Below are 10,520 nucleotides of genomic sequence, written 5' to 3'. Positions count from 1 at the left end.
TTGTTTTCCCTACCCTTTATCCTCCCTGCTTACATCTAATCATTCACTAGATTTATTAATGATTTCACCACTTAAACAATTTCCAAGTTTTTCTTCAGTTTTCTGTTGTACAAACCACCATGGTTCATTCCTCCATTGTATACTACCTGGCTCTTGTAATAACTTCCTAATGGCCCTTCAACCTTCAAGCTCCACCCACCCCCTACTCGTTCAGCATTATGAGAGTATTTGCAAACACGGATGTCCCATCAAAATCCTCCACCAGTATAAAACGGTCGCGATTCCTCCGTTTGGTAAGAAATTAAATAACACAGTCTCCTGAAAATGAAATCCTGATTTTTTTAATCAAGCCTCCACACTACCATTCTAACAATATATCTCTTACATAACCCTGGGCTCTATTCTCTATTTCCCAAGCATGTCCCTCAGTTTCTTAGAGCTGTTCCTGTGATTATTTTGTTTCTTCCACCTTCATGTAAAATAATAATAGCAGCAGCAATGATAAAACATTTATTAAGTACATCCTATTTGTCAAGGACTAGTCTTAAGTACAGACTCCCTGAGTAGCATAAAAGGACTCAACTGCTAACCAAAAAGTAGGACGTTTGAGTCCACCCAGAGAAGCCTCAGAAGAAAGATGAGGTGATCTACATTTGTAAATTCAGCCACTGAAAACCCTGTGAACCACAGTTCTACTGGCACACATGGAATCACTATGATTCAAGATCAACTGGATGGCAACTGGTTTAGTGTTGTTATTGTTGTTGTTATATGCCATCGAGTCGGACCCGACTCATAGCAACCCCTTCTTGGGTTTCCGAGGCAGTATCACTACAGAAGTAGATTGCCCCATCGTCCTTCTGAGGAGAAGCTGGTGGGTTTGAACCTCCAGCCTTCTGGTTAGCAGTCAAGTGCCTTAGGCACTAAGCTACAAGAGCTCCTTTGTAAATGGAGGAACTTCTCTGTGGAACCTTTCTGAATCTTCCCAGCAGGAAGTTTTCTTTTTCTCATTTTGATTTCCCATGTGTGTTAGATCTCATTTGAGGCAAAAAAAATAAAAACAAAAAATTAATGTATGGAAGATAAGTACAGTTTTTGGAGCTTGACACCCAGCTATCACTTCTTTGCTTATGACCTCAGACAAACAAACCTTAATTTACTATTCTATAAAATTGATATTAAAATAATTTTTACTTCCTAAGGTTATTGTGAGGTTAAAACAAGATAGTTCTGGTCAATCTAATGGTCATTGAATAAGTATTTCAATGATTATTTTTCTTATGTAAAAGTCAAACATTTTAGAAAAAGAAAGGTTTTCTTCTCTCTTCTCTTATACATCGCTCTTTTAAGATCAAAATGTTTATGCCTGAACTGATTTTACCTGTTTTTATTTTACCTATTCCCTCATTAGTAATGAGTTAAGTGAAATCTTTAACAAATTTTCAATATTTTTAAAATGTTAATAACAGAGCCCTTCTAATCAGATGATACTTTATGACAGAGAATTTCAGTAATAGAAACATGTATACTCTATAACTAAGATGTTATTTAATATTATCCTTTCAGACCAGCAGAAGTCTGTCTTATACTGAATACTCATGTAAGAGCTTTGTTACTACAATTCATACAGAACATTTTCGTATTAAGAATGTTTATGTAAATCATAGGAGCTCTGGTGGCATGGTGCCTAAGGCATTTGAATGCTAACCAGAAGGCTGACGGTTCAAACCCACCAGCCACTCTTCGGAAGGAAGGTTGGGCAATCTGTTTTTTTAACAGAGCATAAAATCTTCTAGCACTGTTTTAAAAATCTATTACCAGAATGAAAATTAATATGTAAATGAAACATTCACAGGAGCTATGGGCTGTCACTGATAAAAAGAAAATTATTACTTACTGGCCACTTCTTACCAAACAGGTATTTAACATGCACTATCGCATTTAACAACACCATAATTCAATCAAGCAGAGGTTATTGGCCCCATTTCTCAGATAAAAAAGCTGAGGATCAAAGAATTTATGTGATTTGCCCAAGACTGTCCACTGCAGAGGGCAAAGTCACTACTTAAAACCAATAAATACTACATCCACCCCCTACAATTACATGTATGCCACAATGCATACACATCCTCTTCTGTCCCTTCTATACCTGTATTTTAAGATCATCTTCACTTGAGCCTCTCTAGCCTTCTTACTATATGAAAATACTCCTCATCTTACACACAGGATAGTAACTCTGGATGTCCGACTTTCTGCTGAGTGTATTAACTTGGATAAATTAACTAGACCTGCTAAGTCCCAATTTCATCATCTAAAAATGCAGAAGATAATAGCCCTACACTTGATAGTTTAGAGATAATTATAATTAACCATTGCTATCATTCACAGGCATAGAAATTCCACATACAGTTTAAAGAAACTAAGTTAAAAGTAAGGCTACTAAGTAAAATCAACATTTGCAAGAATTAAAATCAGACAGTCATAGTAATAACTGGTGGTATGACTTCCTAAGTTAACATTTGTCACCTGTAGCAATCTATAAAAGATAATCCATGCAAAATACTAAGCAACACTAAAGAATAATGTAAAATCTGCAAAATACTGCATAATGTGGATGAACTTAGAGGACATTATGCTGAGTGAAGTAAGTTAATCATAGAATGACAAATATTGCATTAGTTCACTATTGCAAAAAGTCAAGGAAAGGTTTATATATAGAAGGAAACTGTTGGTTACGAGGGATGTGGGGGGCGGGGATTGCTACGTAGGTAAGAGAAAAGTATTGATTTAGGTGAAGGGAAAGGCAAATACCAAATCAAGTGGCCAACACAGTAACACTAAGGAAAAGGAAGACACAGAGAGGTGCACAAGAAGCATGGACAGCAAAGATAAACACTTTTACATGTACAATACTGCACTATCAGTGGTGACAGACATTAATCTACGGGTAAATAAATCAGTAGGCTAATGATCAGGTATACCATATATAAGTTTGGCTGATGATATTTCTACAAGTGTATTTGTATGTGCTGTAAGAATATCCATATAAATAGAACTAACAGGGAGCAAAGTTAAACAAACTTCTTAGGCACAGTCAACCACCATGATGGAGCAAGTTGCTGGACCTGTGTGCTCAGAACCATGGTCACAAGGGACATTAAGCTCAATTGGCAATAACATACTACACAAAAACATGATTCTGCATCCTACTTTGGTGAGTAATGACTGGGGTCTTAAGAGCTTGCAAGTAGCCATCTAGATGCAACAGTGTGTTTCTCCTCATCCAGAGCAAAGAATAATGAAGAAAACCAAAGATGCATGGAAACAATTAGTCCACAGAACTAGATCATGCAAACCTCAGACTATATCACCATGAGACCAGAACTAGATGGTACCCAGGTACCACTGTCAACCACTTGGAAAAGGATCAGTGCAGGAGCTCCTGGATAGAGTGGGATAATAATATGAAACAAAACTCAAAGTAAAAAAATAAAAAAGACCAGGTTTACTGGTCTGATAGAGCCTGGTGAGACCTCTAAGACTATGGCCCCTACTTAACCTTCGGTTCTGGAATTGAACTCACTCCCATAGCTTCCAGCCAAATAATACAGAGGCATATAGGATGAACATTTATACCAAGTGGATATACTCTCTAGAATGATCAATCATGGGAGAACAGAAAGGCATTATTTGTACAGAGAGATAGCTCAGGGGGCAGGAATGCACAGGAAAGAAGGACACAGGGAAGAGGTAACTACAAGGAGGAAGTGAGAAGAGAGCTGTTACATAGTGAGGGTTGCTGTCAATGTCATGAAACAAAATGTGTATGAACTGCTGTATGGAAAATGAATTTGCTCAGTAAACTTTCACCCAAATCACAATAAAAATTGAAAAAAAAAAAAAAAGATATTCCATGCAGTTTGAAGATCAAGATTTTAAATGAAAAAAAAAAAAAAAAAAAAAAAAAAAATTTCCTGGAGGTTGGAAGAAAAAATTTTAAAAAAAAAAAAAAAAAAAAGAAATAAGGAGGTGAGGGGAGTAGGATAACCAATTCTGACAAAAATAAAAGATTTCAGCAATAAAACTTAACACCATTTTTCATGTTTTATATTTGCCATTTTAAACAAATGACACCTTTATTTCTTAGCTCTTTGACATATGTGATGTCATTTTATTCTCAATTTTATAAATTGTACAGAAAAATATTGTTTATTAAAAAAAAAAAAATAAAAGACAAAGAGGTAAGTGACTTACTTAAATTGACATGCTTAATTAGTACCACATTTGAAAGTGAAGCTCATTCCACTTGACTTTCAGGCAATGTCCCCCCTGCCAGATGATTTTGCTAAATGAGTAGTCTATGTTTTGTCATAATGTGGATATTTGGAGATGTGTTATTCAGTTCTTCATGATCTTAGGTTACCAGCAAATGGCCTGAAGAAATCATGTAGTAACTATTGTCTGAAAGGGTTAAGATACCACCCTTAGTAGTAGGCTTATAACCTGGCAGGATCTGATCTACTTCTATCCTATGAAGTTAATCCAATTAACAGGAAAGCCATTAGCACACTATTATGTACCCAGAGCTGTAACATTTTCCTGTTGCCCACAGATGCACACAATTTAGCAAACTGCCTGCCGAGTGAAAATTTGGACCAGGCCCTTAATGATTGTGGGAGGTTCATGTAGTCTGCAGCTCTCTCTTTCAATAAATTAATATGGTATCATTAATTTTAAAAGCACCCCTTTTACTAATTAGTATGGCTTCTCTTCTTAAATTATATTTTAAATTACAGATGACATCTTTAAAAGGGTTAGCACTATCCAGGTTGGAAACACGCACAGCTGACTGTCCCTCTGAGTGTGTTACCCTTTCATTTACTTATATAGAGCATTTGTAGACTCTAATATTGTCTTTCAATGTAGCCATATTTAATATTTTTCTAATATGCACTATAAACTGATGTGTTGTAAAAGAGGTCAAACCCTTTCGTCACTGGTAAATAGTCTATAGTCGTGAGTCATATTGATTTATGTATCTGTGCAGTTATTTACAGAACTTATATAGTGCTTTTCCATATGTTGTGTTCTGCAAGCACCAAGAGCTTGCTGCTTGCTCTTGTCTTTCTAGGTCCCTGCCCTCTTTATTACACTACCACTGATGAATTCAATTTTCTATATTGCTGGCAGCTTTCAAAAAGTTGCATTAATCAACATACAGGGTAAGACTTCCTCTATTATCAGTAATTTTCCTTTATGTTTTTCTATTGAAAATGAGATCTACCTATCTAGTAATAATGTCGATTTATTCATTTTTCCTTGCCTTTATGGTATCAGTTTCCATGGAACCTAGGTATTTGGTCAAAGATATATCACCACATATATATACACACATATACAAACTTAGAAGTGTGCATAAACACACAAGTATGGTAAGATTTAAGACTGGTGTTAAGGTTTAGTCTATGTGGTTTTTTTTTGTTGTTGTTTTGTTTTGTTTTTAAAATATAAGAACCTGAGGAGAAGGTAAGAACCTTTCAATTCAATGTATATCTTTAGGCAAGAAACTCGAAGATGCTTATTTCCTGCTTTAGAAGAATAGCTTTTGAGTAAAAAGGTGGAGACTGGGCTTAAGGGTTTAGGACAGGAACACAGGACGCTATTCATGACATTTTCTATACTTCATTTCTATTTTGTGACATATAGGAGATCACATTTGATTCCTCCTTTTTGTAGGCTGTGCGAAAGGGGCAAGGAAGCCACATCTCTTGACCTCCTCTGACCCCACAAATGGAAGACAGGATCACCATCAGTAACCCAAGGCCTATTCCTGCAAGGCCAGACATACTTCATCCCTCCAGCCCTTCACCAACCGTTCCTCCCAAAGTATCCACCACCTCTCTCCTGGGTTCAATAATTCACTGCAGTGGCCACACAGAACTCACAGATTATGGGGTTTATTAGGGAAGCACCAGGCTACAATTCAAGTTCAGGAAAAATGCTCAGTCTCTCTCCCAGCCTGCCATCTCTCAGCCAACAGTCTCTCACGGTCTCTCTCCCAGCAGTGCATGTCCCTCGGTGTCTCTCTCAGCAATGCACGTCTCTTGCATCTCTTTCCCAGCAGTGCATGTCTCTCAGGAGCATGTCCTTCCTCAGCCAGCAGAGAGAGAGTTCTGCCTCTAGGAGGGCTCCTTTTGAGCCAGGCAGAGTGGCCAAACCAACCAATCATAATATCAGAATTCTAAGCACCTGAGAGAGAGTGGGAACCTCCCAGAACATTGTCTTGTGCCACTCCCAACAGAAATACCCCAGGTGGACAACTTTAGCAATCAGGAGCTCCTCGGTTGCTCACAGCAAATTCTACCTTGGAGTTTACAAAGACTTATGGGTAGAAAAGTCACACTAAGTAATTTACTATACTGCAGGCTGTGATGTTTCCATTGGTTTCAATCAATATATATGGCTAATGAGGAGATTAAAAAAAAAAAAAAAAAAAAAAAAAAAACAACTAATGATAGTTCATTTTCTCTTTTGAAATTTTGGGCAGGGGTAATTTTGATCACCCTCTAAAGTTTTACCACCAATTATGACTAATGGCAATGCTTCCTACTGCAGTATTGTTCTGAACTGATCTTTACAAAAAAACCATTGAAAGTCTACTAAAGACAAGAATTTCCTATCTCTATGTTCTCCTCTGCTAACGATGGCTGTACAGGAGTCCAAGAAACTAGGCAACCAAGAAAAGCACAGATAAAATATCTACATTAAACATACAAGGAAAATGATTAGATACTCCCAAATCTGTATTTGTTGTCCCCACTTTTCTGAATTCCAATCTATGTATCAGAATGATCATTGCATGGTAGAATATTTCAATATAAGCCCTCTAATTCATTATACCTAAAATCAATTTTTTCTCCTCAGTTAAAACTGTCTCTTCCTTCTACATATATAATAGCTTTAACCTTCTTCCAATCTCCCAGGATTAATAATTAGAATTACAATCAACTATCTTTCTCTTTCCTCCATAACTCTTCATTTTCTTTCCTGCCCCATATCAGTCAGATTTTTTTTATTTCAAGTGACAGCAAACCCAATCCAGAGTGACTTAAGGAAAAAGAAAGAAAAAAATCTATTGACTTGCATAACTAAAAGACCAAGGGTAGAGTTCACTGCAGGTTCTACTGAATCCATATTCCAGCAGTACTATCATCATAATTATATTTCTATTCTGCTTTATACGACTTCACTTTCAGGCTTTACAGGTGAGCCCTGAAGCTTAAGGTCCATATCATCTTTAGAGTTCTATGTGGTAGGCAGAATAATGACTTCCCCATGCTATCTGTGTTCTAGTCTCTGGAATCTGTGAATATGGTATGTTAAATGGCAAAAAAAAAAAAAAAAAAAACTGCTATCAAGTCAGTTCCAACTCGTAACAACCCTACAGGACAGAGTAGAACTGCCGCCACAGGGTTTCCAAGGCTGTAAATCTTTACAGAAGCAGACTGCCAAATCTTTCTCTGATGGAGCAACTGGTGGTTCAAACTGTTGACATTTCTGTTAGCAACTGAGTGCTTTAACCATTGTGCTAACAGAACAGATATGTTACATAGGAAGGGGGAATTAAGGTTGCCGAGTGAATTTCATTTACTACTCATCTGACCTCCAAACCAACCAAAACTAAACTCACTGCCGGAGAGTCGGATCTGACTCAGCAACCCCTCCTTGTGTTTCCAAGGTGGTATCTCAGCAGAAGTAGATTGCCCAGCCTTCCTTCCAAGGAGTAGCCAGTGGCTTTGAAATGCCAGGCTTCTGGTTAGCAGTCAAAGCCTTAGGCACTACACCACCAGAGCTCCTCATCTGACCTCCAGGTGGGTCAAATGTAATCACAATGGTCCTCTAAATAAAACCAGGGGGCAGAAGAGGGAGATTATATTTATATCAAACCCAACTCATAGCGACCCCTCCTTGGGTTTCCGAGGCAGTATCACTACGGAAGTAGGATTGCCCAACCTTCCTTCACAGGAGTGACTGGTGGGTTTGAACCGCCAGCCGTCTGGTTAGCAGGCAAGTGTCTTAGCCACTATGCTACCAGAGCTCCCATAATAGTGGTATGTAGTGAGAAAGAAAAGTTCAGTAGACATTGCTGGCTTCAAAGGAGGCCATGAGCCAAGGAACATGGCCTGGGTAGCCTCCAGAATCTGGAACAAGCAAGAAAAGGACTTCTCTGCTAGAGCCCCCAGAAAAGGAGGTAGTGCTGTGGACCCTCTGATTCTAGCCCATAAGACTCATGTTGGACTTCCAATCTCCCAAACTGTAAGATAATAAAAACAACACATTTCAAGGCACAAAATGTGTAGTAAATTGTTACAGCAGCAATAGAAACGTAAACACTCTGCAAGGGCCAAGGGACTGCTATGGACTCCTGTCTTTTTTCTATGTCCCTGTTGTTATTCAAGGAACTCCAGTGGCATAGTGCCTAAGGCATTTGACTGCTAACCAGAAGGCTGGCAGTTCAAACCCACCAGCCACTCCTCGGAAGGACGGTTGGGCAATCTACTTCCATAGAGATACCACCTCAGAAACTCAAGGAGGGGTCACTATGAATCAGATCCAACTCGATGGCAGTGAGTTTGGTTTTTGGTTTGCTGTTATTCAAACCAAAAAACAAACAAACTCACTGCCATCTGGTCGATTCCAACTCATAGCAACCCCCTTTGGGTTTCTGAGGTGGTAAATCTTTATAGAAGTAGGTTGCCCAGTCTTCCTTCTGCAGAATGGCTGATGGATTCAATGTGAGAGAATTGATGCTGAGTGGCAAAAAAAAAGTTATTACATTATTACATTCTCCCCCATCATTTGCCAGTTCCTGTAATAATACTGTCTCTGAAATGTCTGTGAGAAGTATTTCCACATCAACCTTAACTCTCACAGTCCTATTGCAGGTCTTTATCACAGTATTTAATGAGATGACTTTCTAGAATCTAGTGTCTAAGGTATAAAGAAAGAAAATCTAAAGTGGCTACTTAAGTGACCTCAGAATTTAAAGTTTATTTATTTGTATACTAGAAATAGCAGATTATGAAGCTACAGTAAATGACACATATTTTCTAAAGGCTAGGTTATTATTTTTGTCTCATGGGCTATTTGTTAATGCAGTGAATTGTTTGATGTGGCCCTTCTAGCTATTGTCCTCCATTCTGTGGTGTTTTGTAAATCCCATTATCCATGCCTGTTTGGGGTGGTGTGGTAGTTAAGGTCAGGTATCAACTTGGCTGGGCAGCTGGTAGTAGTCATTTCCTATAATGACTGGCAATCGGCTCTGTGATGGGATTTAGGTTATTTCTGTTGGGGCAACACAGGTGGAATGTATCTTGAGTCCTGCCTTGCTGGAGGGTATAATTCAAATCACCACCCTTAGCTTCCCTGAGGGTATACCTACGAATCTCCTGGGAAGATTCACCCTCCTCTTGCTCCGGTTTTGCGTCTTGGATCATCCGTATCTCACTCCTGGATTTGGGACAGCAGCTGTCATCTGATCTGCTGATCGAGGTTCATCAAACCCCGAGAGTTGGGAGGATCCTCCAGACCTACTCACGGACCTGGGACTCGTCAGCCTGCCAACCTCCACCACTACTACGTGAGACAAACCCTTGGGTGTCTGTGAGTTCTGTGAGGTGTTACAGTGAAATACAGAACCTTAGACTGGGGAAATTACTGGGAGGAGGAGGAGGAGTTAATGTCTGAAATGATGGAGTCGTACAGTAGTTTGGACATTTGGGACATCTTTAACCTCTGCCTCATGGGGACCGGCCTCATGCTGATCTTTCTAAGAGAAATTGTTCAAGCAGTTAATAAACTCAAAAAACCCAATTCCCTTCCATCAAGTGATTTCTGACTCATAGCGACACCCACTGGGTTTCTGAGGCTATACATCTTTAGAGAAGTAGATCACCCCATCTTCCGTCCATGGAGTGGCTGGTGGGTTTGAACCACTGACATTCTGGTTAGCAGTCAAGTGCCTTATCCACTATGCCACCAAAGCTCCTTTTTAGTTTTGATAAACTTATTTAATTAAAATATAACATATACTTAAAAGTGCACAGATCATAAGTTTCAACTTGATGAATGAGGACACATTCATCTAACCACCACCCAAATCAACAGATATCTCTGTATCCCTGAAGCCCTCCTTGGGACTTTTGCTTCTCCCCAAAGTAACCACTGTTCTAACCTCTAACATCATGGTAATTTTGCCTGTTTTTGAACTTTATATAAGAGAACCACCCTGTAGGTGGTTTTTTTTTGTCTGATTCCTTTCATTCAGTATTATCCTTGGAAAAGTTTTTTATGTCATTGTGGTGGTGTTGTGTGCTGTGGAGCCAGACCCAACTCATAGCAACCCCTCCCTGAGTAGATCACCCAACCTTCCTTCCAAGGAGTAGCTGGTGGGTTTGAACCACTAGCCCTCTGGTTGGTAGTCAAGTGCCTTAGGTAGTATGCTACCAGAGCTCCCATGT

This window comes from Orycteropus afer, unplaced genomic scaffold (genome assembly GCF_000298275.1).
Source record: "Orycteropus afer afer isolate SDZICR_OR568_19922 unplaced genomic scaffold, OryAfe1.0 scaffold00033, whole genome shotgun sequence".
Taxonomy (NCBI): Eukaryota; Metazoa; Chordata; class Mammalia; order Tubulidentata; family Orycteropodidae; genus Orycteropus; species Orycteropus afer.
Note: the sequence above shows the minus strand (reverse complement) of the source record.